We start from the raw sequence: 12,500 nt of genomic DNA on the forward strand, positions 1-12,500 counted from the left end.
CCGTTTCATGGCTGGGTAGACCTGTTGTCCGCAGCAAGCCGTGGGTAGACCTGGTGTCCGCAGCTTGGTAGACCTGTTGCCCGATTCATGGCTGGGTAGACCTGTTGTCCGCAGCATTGAGTTGGTAGACCTGGTGTCCGCAGCATGCCCTGGGTAGACCTGGTGTCCGCAGCTTGGTAGACCTGTTGCCCGTTTCATGGCTGGGTAGACCTGGTGTCCGCAGCAAGCCGTGAGTAGACCTGTTGCCCGATTCATGGCTGGGTAGACCTGGTGTCCGCAGCATGCCCTGGGTAGACCTGGTGTCCGCAGCTTGGTAGACCTGTTGCCCGATTCATGGCTGGGTAGACCTGGTGTCCGCAGCATTGAGTTGGTAGACCTGGTGTCCGCAGCATGCCCTGGGTAGACCTGGTGTCCGCAGCTTGGTAGACCTGTTGCCCGTTTCATGGCTGGGTAGACCTGTTGTCCGCAGCATTGAGTTGGTAGACCTGGTGTCCGCAGCATGCCCTGGGTAGACCTGGTGTCCGCAGCTTGGTAGACCTGTTGCCCGTTTCATGGCTGGGTAGACCTGGTGTCCGCAGCATGCCCTGGGTAGACCTGGTGTCCGCAGCTTGGTAGACCTGTTGCCCGTTTCATGGCTGGGTAGACCTGTTGTCCGCAGCAAGCCGTGGGTAGACCTGGTGTCCGCAGCTTGGTAGACCTGTTGCCCGATTCATGGCTGGGTAGACCTGTTGTCCGCAGCATTGAGTTGGTAGACCTGGTGTCCGCAGCATGCCCTGGGTAGACCTGGTGTCCGCAGCTTGGTAGACCTGTTGCCCGTTTCATAGCTGGGTAGACCTGGTGTCCGCAGCTTGGTAGACCTGTTGCCCGTTTCATGGCTGGGTAGACCTGGTGTCCGCAGCAAGCCGTGAGTAGACCTGTTGCCCGTTTCATGGCTGGGTAGACCTGGTGTCCGCAGCATGCCCTGGGTAGACCTGGTGTCCGCAGCTTGGTAGACCTGTTGCCCGTTTCATGGCTGGGTAGACCTGGTGTCCGCAGCAAGCCGTGAGTAGACCTGTTGCCCGTTTCATGGCTGGGTAGACCTGTTGTCCGCAGCATGCCCTGGGTAGACCTGGTGTCCGCAGCTTGGTAGACCTGTTGCCCGTTTCATGGCTGGGTAGACCTGGTGTCCGCAGCAAGCCGTGGGTAGACCTGCTGCCCGTTTCATGGCTGGGTAGACCTGGTGTCCGCAGCAAGCCGTGGGTAGACCTGGTGTCCGCAGCTTGGTAGACCTGTTGCCCGTTTCATGGCTGGGTAGACCTGTTGTCCGCAGCATTGAGTTGGTAGACCTGGTGTCCGCTACATACCCTGGGTAGACCTGGTGTCCGCAGCTTGGTAGACCTGTTGCCCGTTTCATGGCTGGGTAGACCTGGTGTCCGCAGCATTGAGATGGTAGACCTGTTGCCCGTTTCATGGCTGGGTAGACCTGTTGTCCGCAGCTTGGTAGACCTGTTGCCCGATTCATGGCTGGGTAGACCTGGTGTCCGCAGCAAGCCGTGAGTAGACCTGTTGCCCGTTTCATGGCTGGGTAGACCTGGTGTCCGCAGCATGCCCTGGGTAGACCTGTTGTCCGCAGCTTGGTAGACCTGTTGCCCGTTTCATGGCTGGGTAGACCTGTTGTCCGCAGCAAGCCGTGAGTAGACCTGTTGCCCGTTTCATGGCTGGGTAGACCTGTTGTCCGCAGCATGCCCTGGGTAGACCTGGTGTCCGCAGCTTGGTAGACCTGTTGCCCGTTTCATGGCTGGGTAGACCTGGTGTCCGCAGCAAGCCGTGGGTAGACCTGGTGTCCGCAGCTTGGTAGACCTGTTGCCCGTTTCATGGCTGGGTAGACCTGTTGTCCGCAGCATTGAGTGGGTAGACCTGTTGCCCGTTTCATGGCTGGGTAGACCTGGTGTCCGCAGCTTGGTAGACCTGTTGCCCGTTTCATGGCTGGGTAGACCTGGTGTCCGCAGCAAGCCGTGGGTAGACCTGGTGTCCGGAGCTTGGTAGACCTGTTGCCCGATTCATGGCTGGGTAGACCTGTTGTCCGCAGCAAGCCGTGGGTAGACCTGGTGTCCGCAGCATGCCCTGGGTAGACCTGGTGTCCGCAGCTTGGTAGACCTGTTGCCCGATTCATGCCTGGGTAGACCTGTTGTCCGCAGCAAGCCGTGGGTAGACCTGGTGTCCGCAGCATGCCCTGGGTAGACCTGGTGTCCGCAGCTTGGTAGACCTGTTGCCCGTTTCATGGCTGGGTAGACCTGTTGTCCGCAGCAAGCCGTGAGTAGACCTGTTGCCCGTTTCATGGCTGGGTAGACCTGGTGTCCGCAGCATGCCCTGGGTAGACCTGGTGTCCGCAGCTTGGTAGACCTGTTGCCCGTTTCATGGCTGGGTAGACCTGGTGTCCGCAGCAAGCCGTGGGTAGACCTGGTGTCCGCAGCTTGGTAGACCTGTTGCCCGATTCATGGCTGGGTAGACCTGTTGTCCGCAGCATTGAGTTGGTAGACCTGGTGTCCGCAGCATGCCCTGGGTAGACCTGGTGTCCGCAGCTTGGTAGACCTGTTGCCCGTTTCATGGCTGGGTAGACCTGGTGTCCGCAGCAAGCCGTGAGTAGACCTGTTGCCCGTTTCATGGCTGGGTAGACCTGTTGTCCGCAGCATGCCCTGGGTAGACCTGGTGTCCGCAGCTTGGTAGACCTGTTGCCCGTTTCATGGCTGGGTAGACTTGTTGTCCGCAGCAAGCCGTGGGTAGACCTGGTGTCCGCAGCATGCCCTGGGTAGACCTGGTGTCCGCAGCTTGGTAGACCTGTTGCCCGTTTCATGGCTGGGTAGACCTGGTGTCCGCAGCAAGCCGTGGGTAGACCTGGTGTCCGCAGCATGCCCTGGGTAGACCTGGTGTCCGCAGCTTGGTAGACCTGTTGCCCGTTTCATGGCTGGGTAGACCTGGTGTCCGCAGCAAGCCGTGAGTAGACCTGTTGCCCGTTTCATGGCTGGGTAGACCTGTTGTCCGCAGCATGCCCTGGGTAGACCTGTTGTCCGCAGCTTGGTAGACCTGTTGCCCGTTTCATGGCTGGGTAGACCTGGTGTCCGCAGCAAGCCGTGAGTAGACCTGTTGCCCGTTTCATGGCTGGGTAGACCTGGTGTCCGCAGCAAGCCGTGAGTAGACCTGGTGTCCGCAGCTTGGTAGACCTGTTGCCCGTTTCATGGCTGGGTAGACCTGGTGTCCGCAGCAAGCCGTGAGTAGACCTGTTGCCCGTTTCATGGCTGGGTAGACCTGGTGTCCGCAGCATGCCCTGGGTAGACCTGGTGTCCGCAGCTTGGTAGACCTGTTGCCCGTTTCATGGCTGGGTAGACCTGGTGTCCGCAGCAAGCCGTGAGTAGACCTGTTGCCCGTTTCATGGCTGGGTAGACCTGGTGTCCGCAGCATGCCCTGGGTAGACCTGGTGTCCGCAGCTTGGTAGACCTGTTGCCCGTTTCATGGCTGGGTAGACCTGGTGTCCGCAGCATGCCCTGGGTAGACCTGGTGTCCGCAGCTTGGTAGACCTGTTGCCCGATTCATGCCTGGGTAGACCTGTTGTCCGCAGCATGCCCTGGGTAGACCTGGTGTCCGCAGCATGCCCTGGGTAGACCTGGTGTCCGCAGCTTGGTAGACCTGTTGCCCGTTTCATGGCTGGGTAGACCTGGTGTCCGCAGCAAGCCGTGAGTAGACCTGTTGCCCGTTTCATGGCTGGGTAGACCTGGTGTCCGCAGCATGCCCTGGGTAGACCTGGTGTCCGCAGCTTGGTAGACCTGTTGCCCGTTTCATGGCTGGGTAGACCTGGTGTCCGCAGCAAGCCGTGAGTAGACCTGTTGCCCGTTTCATGGCTGGGTAGACCTGGTGTCCGCAGCATGCCCTGGGTAGACCTGGTGTCCGCAGCTTGGTAGACCTGTTGCCCGTTTCATGGCTGGGTAGACCTGGTGTCCGCAGCAAGCCGTGGGTAGACCTGGTGTCCGGAGCTTGGTAGACCTGTTGCCCGATTCATGCCTGGGTAGACCTGTTGTCCGCAGCATGCCCTGGGTAGACCTGGTGTCCGCAGCATGCCCTGGGTAGACCTGGTGTCCGCAGCTTGGTAGACCTGTTGCCCGTTTCATGGCTGGGTAGACCTGGTGTCCGCAGCATGCCCTGGGTAGACCTGGTGTCCGCAGCTTGGTAGACCTGTTGCCCGTTTCATGGCTGGGTAGACCTGGTGTCCGCAGCAAGCCGTGGGTAGACCTGGTGTCCGGAGCTTGGTAGACCTGTTGCCCGATTCATGCCTGGGTAGACCTGTTGTCCGCAGCATTGAGTGGGTAGACCTGGTGTCCGCAGCATGCCCTGGGTAGACCTGGTGTCCGCAGCTTGGTAGACCTGTTGCCCGTTTCATGGCTTGGTAGACCTGTTGTCCGCAGCAAGCCGTGAGTAGACCTGTTGCCCGTTTCATGGCTGGGTAGACCTGTTGTCCGCAGCATGCCCTGGGTAGACCTGGTGTCCGCAGCTTGGTAGACCTGTTGCCCGTTTCATGGCTGGGTAGACCTGTTGTCCGCAGCAAGCCGTGGGTAGACCTGGTGTCCGCAGCATGCCCTGGGTAGACCTGGTGTCCGCAGCTTGGTAGACCTGTTGCCCGTTTCATGGCTGGGTAGACCTGGTGTCCGCAGCAAGCCGTGGGTAGACCTGGTGTCCGCAGCATGCCCTGGGTAGACCTGGTGTCCGCAGCTTGGTAGACCTGTTGCCCGTTTCATGGCTGGGTAGACCTGGTGTCCGCAGCAAGCCGTGAGTAGACCTGTTGCCCGTTTCATGGCTGGGTAGACCTGTTGTCCGCAGCATGCCCTGGGTAGACCTGTTGTCCGCAGCTTGGTAGACCTGTTGCCCGTTTCATGGCTGGGTAGACCTGGTGTCCGCAGCAAGCCGTGAGTAGACCTGTTGCCCGTTTCATGGCTGGGTAGACCTGGTGTCCGCAGCAAGCCGTGAGTAGACCTGGTGTCCGCAGCTTGGTAGACCTGTTGCCCGTTTCATGGCTGGGTAGACCTGGTGTCCGCAGCAAGACGTGAGTAGACCTGTTGCCCGTTTCATGGCTGGGTAGACCTGGTGTCCGCAGCATGCCCTGGGTAGACCTGGTGTCCGCAGCTTGGTAGACCTGTTGCCCGTTTCATGGCTGGGTAGACCTGGTGTCCGCAGCAAGCCGTGAGTAGACCTGTTGCCCGTTTCATGGCTGGGTAGACCTGGTGTCCGCAGCATGCCCTGGGTAGACCTGTTGTCCGCAGCTTGGTAGACCTGTTGCCCGTTTCATGGCTGGGTAGACCTGGTGTCCGCAGCATGCCCTGGGTAGACCTGGTGTCCGCAGCTTGGTAGACCTGTTGCCCGATTCATGCCTGGGTAGACCTGTTGTCCGCAGCATGCCCTGGGTAGACCTGGTGTCCGCAGCATGCCCTGGGTAGACCTGGTGTCCGCAGCTTGGTAGACCTGTTGCCCGTTTCATGGCTGGGTAGACCTGGTGTCCGCAGCAAGCCGTGAGTAGACCTGTTGCCCGTTTCATGGCTGGGTAGACCTGGTGTCCGCAGCATGCCCTGGGTAGACCTGGTGTCCGCAGCTTGGTAGACCTGTTGCCCGTTTCATGGCTGGGTAGACCTGGTGTCCGCAGCAAGCCGTGAGTAGACCTGTTGCCCGTTTCATGGCTGGGTAGACCTGGTGTCCGCAGCATGCCCTGGGTAGACCTGGTGTCCGCAGCTTGGTAGACCTGTTGCCCGTTTCATGGCTGGGTAGACCTGGTGTCCGCAGCAAGCCGTGGGTAGACCTGGTGTCCGGAGCTTGGTAGACCTGTTGCCCGATTCATGCCTGGGTAGACCTGTTGTCCGCAGCATGCCCTGGGTAGACCTGGTGTCCGCAGCATGCCCTGGGTAGACCTGGTGTCCGCAGCTTGGTAGACCTGTTGCCCGTTTCATGGCTGGGTAGACCTGGTGTCCGCAGCAAGCCGTGAGTAGACCTGTTGCCCGTTTCATGGCTGGGTAGACCTGGTGTCCGCAGCATGCCCTGGGTAGACCTGGTGTCCGCAGCTTGGTAGACCTGTTGCCCGTTTCATGGCTGGGTAGACCTGGTGTCCGCAGCAAGCCGTGAGTAGACCTGTTGCCCGTTTCATGGCTGGGTAGACCTGGTGTCCGCAGCATGCCCTGGGTAGACCTGGTGTCCGCAGCTTGGTAGACCTGTTGCCCGTTTCATGGCTGGGTAGACCTGGTGTCCGCAGCAAGCCGTGGGTAGACCTGGTGTCCGGAGCTTGGTAGACCTGTTGCCCGATTCATGCCTGGGTAGACCTGTTGTCCGCAGCATTGAGTGGGTAGACCTGGTGTCCGCAGCATGCCCTGGGTAGACCTGGTGTCCGCAGCTTGGTAGACCTGTTGCCCGTTTCATGGCTGGGTAGACCTGGTGTCCGCAGCAAGCCGTGAGTAGACCTGTTGCCCGTTTCATGGCTGGGTAGACCTGGTGTCCGCAGCATGCCCTGGGTAGACCTGGTGTCCGCAGCTTGGTAGACCTGTTGCCCGTTTCATGGCTGGGTAGACCTGGTGTCCGCAGCAAGCCGTGGGTAGACCTGGTGTCCGGAGCTTGGTAGACCTGTTGCCCGATTCATGCCTGGGTAGACCTGTTGTCCGCAGCATTGAGTGGGTAGACCTGGTGTCCGCAGCATGCCCTGGGTAGACCTGGTGTCCGCAGCTTGGTAGACCTGTTGCCCGTTTCATGGCTGGGTAGACCTGGTGTCCGCAGCAAGCCGTGAGTAGACCTGTTGCCCGTTTCATGGCTGGGTAGACCTGGTGTCCGCAGCATGCCCTGGGTAGACCTGGTGTCCGCAGCTTGGTAGACCTGTTGCCCGTTTCATGGCTGGGTAGACCTGTTGTCCGCAGCAAGCCGTGGGTAGACCTGGTGTCCGGAGCTTGGTAGACCTGTTGCCCGATTCATGCCTGGGTAGACCTGTTGTCCGCAGCATTGAGTGGGTAGACCTGGTGTCCGCAGCATGCCCTGGGTAGACCTGTTGTCCGCAGCTTGGTAGACCTGTTGCCCGTTTCATGGCTGGGTAGACCTGTTGTCCGCAGCAAGCCGTGAGTAGACCTGTTGCCCGTTTCATGACTGGGTAGACCTGGTGTCCGCAGCATGCCCTGGGTAGACCTGGTGTCCGCAGCTTGGTAGACCTGTTGCCCGTTTCATGGCTGGGTAGACCTGGTGTCCGCAGCAAGCCGTGAGTAGACCTGTTGCCCGTTTCATGGCTGGGTAGACCTGGTGTCCGCAGCATGCCCTGGGTAGACCTGGTGTCCGCAGCTTGGTAGACCTGTTGCCCGTTTCATGGCTGGGTAGACCTGTTGTCCGCAGCAAGCCGTGGGTAGACCTGGTGTCCGCAGCTTGGTAGACCTGTTGCCCGATTCATGCCTGGGTAGACCTGTTGTCCGCAGCAAGCCGTGGGTAGACCTGGTGTCCGCAGCTTGGTAGACCTGTTGCCCGTTTCATGGCTGGGTAGACCTGGTGTCCGCAGCATTGAGTTGGTAGACCTGGTGTCCGCAGCAAGCCGTGGGTAGACCTGGTGTCCGCAGCTTGGTAGACCTGTTGCCCGTTTCATGGCTGGGTAGACCTGTTGTCCGCAGCATTGAGTTGGTAGACCTGTTGCCCGTTTCATGGCTGGGTAGACCTGGTGTCCGCAGCTTGGTAGACCTGTTGCCCGTTTCATGGCTGGGTAGACCTGGTGTCCGCAGCAAGCCGTGAGTAGACCTGGTGCCCGTTTCATGGCTGGGTAGACCTGGTGTCCGCAGCAAGCCGTGGGTAGACCTGGTGTCCGCAGCTTGGTAGACCTGTTGCCCGATTCATGGCTGGGTAGACCTGTTGTCCGCAGCATTGAGTGGGTAGACCTGGTGTCCGCAGCATGCCCTGGGTAGACCTGGTGTCCGCAGCTTGGTAGACCTGTTGCCCGTTTCATGGCTGGGTAGACCTGGTGTCCGCAGCAAGCCGTGAGTAGACCTGTTGCCCGTTTCATGGCTGGGTAGACCTGGTGTCCGCAGCATGCCCTGGGTAGACCTGGTGTCCGCAGCTTGGTAGACCTGTTGCCCGTTTCATGGCTGGGTAGACCTGTTGTCCGCAGCAAGCCGTGGGTAGACCTGGTGTCCGGAGCTTGGTAGACCTGTTGCCCGATTCATGCCTGGGTAGACCTGTTGTCCGCAGCATTGAGTGGGTAGACCTGGTGTCCGCAGCATGCCCTGGGTAGACCTGTTGTCCGCAGCTTGGTAGACCTGTTGCCCGTTTCATGGCTGGGTAGACCTGTTGTCCGCAGCAAGCCGTGAGTAGACCTGTTGCCCGTTTCATGACTGGGTAGACCTGGTGTCCGCAGCATGCCCTGGGTAGACCTGGTGTCCGCAGCTTGGTAGACCTGTTGCCCGTTTCATGGCTGGGTAGACCTGGTGTCCGCAGCAAGCCGTGAGTAGACCTGTTGCCCGTTTCATGGCTGGGTAGACCTGGTGTCCGCAGCATGCCCTGGGTAGACCTGGTGTCCGCAGCTTGGTAGACCTGTTGCCCGTTTCATGGCTGGGTAGACCTGTTGTCCGCAGCAAGCCGTGGGTAGACCTGGTGTCCGCAGCTTGGTAGACCTGTTGCCCGATTCATGCCTGGGTAGACCTGTTGTCCGCAGCAAGCCGTGGGTAGACCTGGTGTCCGCAGCTTGGTAGACCTGTTGCCCGTTTCATGGCTGGGTAGACCTGGTGTCCGCAGCATTGAGTTGGTAGACCTGGTGTCCGCAGCAAGCCGTGGGTAGACCTGGTGTCCGCAGCTTGGTAGACCTGTTGCCCGTTTCATGGCTGGGTAGACCTGTTGTCCGCAGCATTGAGTTGGTAGACCTGTTGCCCGTTTCATGGCTGGGTAGACCTGGTGTCCGCAGCTTGGTAGACCTGTTGCCCGTTTCATGGCTGGGTAGACCTGGTGTCCGCAGCAAGCCGTGAGTAGACCTGGTGCCCGTTTCATGGCTGGGTAGACCTGGTGTCCGCAGCAAGCCGTGGGTAGACCTGGTGTCCGCAGCTTGGTAGACCTGTTGCCCGATTCATGGCTGGGTAGACCTGTTGTCCGCAGCATTGAGTTGGTAGACCTGGTGTCCGCAGCATGCCCTGGGTAGACCTGGTGTCCGCAGCTTGGTAGACCTGTTGCCCGTTTCATGGCTGGGTAGACCTGGTGTCCGCAGCAAGCCGTGGGTAGACCTGGTGTCCGCAGCTTGGTAGACCTGTTGCCCGTTTCATGGCTGGGTAGACCTGTTGTCCGCAGCATTGAGTTGGTAGACCTGGTGTCCGCAGCAAGCCGTGGGTAGACCTGGTGTCCGCAGCATGCCCTGGGTAGACCTGGTGTCCGCAGCTTGGTAGACCTGTTGCCCGTTTCATGCCTGGGTAGACCTGTTGTCCGCAGCAAGCCGTGGGTAGACCTGGTGTCCGCAGCATGCCCTGGGTAGACCTGGTGTCCGCAGCTTGGTAGACCTGTTGCCCGTTTCATGGCTGGGTAGACCTGTTGTCCGCTGCAAGCCGTGAGTAGACCTGTTGCCCGTTTCATGGCTGGGTAGACCTGGTGTCCGCAGCATGCCCTGGGTAGACCTGGTGTCCGCAGCTGGGTAGACCTGTTGCCCGTTTCATGGCTGGGTAGACCTGGTGTCCGCAGCAAGCCGTGGGTAGACCTGGTGTCCGCAGCATGCCCTGGGTAGACCTGGTGTCCGCAGCTTGGTAGACCTGTTGCCCGTTTCATGGCTGGGTAGACCTGGTGTCCGCAGCAAGCCGTGAGTAGACCTGTTGCCCGTTTCATGGCTGGGTAGACCTGGTGTCCGCAGCATGCCCTGGGTAGACCTGGTGTCCGCAGCTTGGTAGACCTGTTGCCCGTTTCATGGCTGGGTAGACCTGGTGTCCGCAGCAAGCCGTGGGTAGACCTGGTGTCCGGAGCTTGGTAGACCTGTTGCCCGATTCATGCCTGGGTAGACCTGTTGTCCGCAGCATGCCCTGGGTAGACCTGGTGTCCGCAGCATGCCCTGGGTAGACCTGGTGTCCGCAGCTTGGTAGACCTGTTGCCCGTTTCATGGCTGGGTAGACCTGGTGTCCGCAGCAAGCCGTGAGTAGACCTGTTGCCCGTTTCATGGCTGGGTAGACCTGGTGTCCGCAGCATGCCCTGGGTAGACCTGGTGTCCGCAGCTTGGTAGACCTGTTGCCCGTTTCATGGCTGGGTAGACCTGGTGTCCGCAGCAAGCCGTGAGTAGACCTGTTGCCCGTTTCATGGCTGGGTAGACCTGGTGTCCGCAGCATGCCCTGGGTAGACCTGGTGTCCGCAGCTTGGTAGACCTGTTGCCCGTTTCATGGCTGGGTAGACCTGGTGTCCGCAGCAAGCCGTGGGTAGACCTGGTGTCCGGAGCTTGGTAGACCTGTTGCCCGATTCATGCCTGGGTAGACCTGTTGTCCGCAGCATTGAGTGGGTAGACCTGGTGTCCGCAGCATGCCCTGGGTAGACCTGGTGTCCGCAGCTTGGTAGACCTGTTGCCCGTTTCATGGCTGGGTAGACCTGGTGTCCGCAGCAAGCCGTGAGTAGACCTGTTGCCCGTTTCATGGCTGGGTAGACCTGTTGTCCGCAGCATGCCCTGGGTAGACCTGGTGTCCGCAGCAAGCCGTGGGTAGACCTGGTGTCCGCAGCATGCCCTGGGTAGACCTGGTGTCCGCAGCTTGGTAGACCTGTTGCCCGTTTCATGGCTGGGTAGACCTGGTGTCCGCAGCAAGCCGTGGGTAGACCTGGTGTCCGCAGCAAGCCGTGGGTAGACCTGGTGTCCGCAGCATGCCCTGGGTAGACCTGGTGTCCGCAGCTTGGTAGACCTGTTGCCCGTTTCATGGCTGGGTAGACCTGTTGTCCGCAGCAAGCCGTGGGTAGACCTGGTGTCCGCAGCATGCCCTGGGTAGACCTGGTGTCCGCAGCTTGGTAGACCTGTTGCCCTTTTCATGCCCTGGGTAGACCTGGTGTCCGCAGCTGGGTAGACCTGTTGTCCGCAGCAAGCCGTGGGTAGACCTGGTGTCCGCAGCATGCCCTGGGTAGACCTGGTGTCCGCAGCTTGGTAGACCTGTTGCCCGTTTCATGGCTGGGTAGACCTGTTGTCCGCAGCAAGCCGTCGGTAGACCTGTTGCCCGTTTCATGGCTGGTAGACCTGTTGTCCGCTGCCGGCCTGGAAGTACTCCAAGGGGTCGCTGTTTCTCGCTGCCTCCGGCTATGTCATCGTAGAAGGCGGCGTGCGCCACTGCGCCCCCTCGGTCACGTACATCGGTTCTCTTTCCGGCCTCCGCCGCTTCGGGCCCATCTGTCCGTATTATGGGAACGAGGTGACGGGCCGTATCCCCACAGGCTGTTGCCGTGCCTGTGTCCGTGGCGGAGAAGGGCGGACGCGCGTGCGGTCGCCAGGGCCAGAAGAACACCGCCGATGTCGGGGCGAGTCGCGTGGCTTCGTCCGGCTTCCCGTCTTACCCAGTTCGACTGGGACAGGTTAGCCCAGAGAGAGAGACCGATGCGATCCGAGAGCCGCTCCCCGGCCCAGGCGAGGCTGCGTGCTCAGTCGGGGGAGAAGCGAGAAAGCCCCCAGAGAGACCGATGCGATCCGAGAGCCGCTCCCCGGCCCAGGCCGAGGCTGCGTGTTCAGTCCGGGGGAGAAGCGAGAAAGCCCCCAGAGAGAGCGATGCGATCCGAGAGCCACCGCGCTCCCCCGGCCCAGGCGAGGCTGCGTTGTTCCAGGCGGGGGAGAAGCGAGAAAAAGGCCCAGAGAGAGGGCGAGAAAGCCGCGAGTGTGTCCCGCTCCGGCCCGGCTGCTGCCGGTTTCGTGACAACGGGGAGCCGGGCGCCCGCTCGCTCCCCCGGGGATGGTGGCGGGCGAGGCGGCGGCGCCTCGCCCCTTTTCTGCCCGGCCTTAAGCCGGGGCCCCGCCCGCTCGCCGGGTGCGGCATTTCTTCGGCTGTCGGTCCCGGTGCACGCTGGTGGCCGGCAGCCGGGGCTGGATTTCTGTGGGGCCGGCCCGGGGTTGTGTTGAGCCTGCCCGGGCTTTCCCTGGCCCCCCTCCCCGAGAGCCCCCCGGGCGTGGCTCGCTTGGCCGAGGTTGGCTGCGCCTCGTTTCCCGCTCCCGACCTGTGTTGCCAGAGTTGTGTCCGTATCGAAAGGGCAGCGGGGGACATGCAGTGGGGCGTGTGGCCTCGCCTCTCGGCTTCGCTTGCTTGCCTGCGAAGGGGGGCTCGGTGACGGGAGTGTCCGGCCCTGCCGTGTGTTGTTGAAGTCGTCCCCCTTCCTCGGCCCTAAGCCGGGGACCCGCGTGTAGCGGGCAGAATTTTTCCGGGGCGGCGGTCGGCCGCGGTGGCCGGCCGTGTCCCCCCCCCCAGGACGGACCCCGCAACCCAACAGAGAGCGAGCGAGCGAGTGAGCCCCCGAGAGTGTGTCGTGGGCGGGGCGGCGGCGCCTCG

The sequence above is a fragment of the Sturnus vulgaris genome, unplaced genomic scaffold (assembly GCF_052056855.1).
Source record: "Sturnus vulgaris isolate bStuVul1 unplaced genomic scaffold, bStuVul1.hap1 Scaffold_160, whole genome shotgun sequence".
Lineage (NCBI taxonomy): Eukaryota > Metazoa > Chordata > Aves > Passeriformes > Sturnidae > Sturnus > Sturnus vulgaris.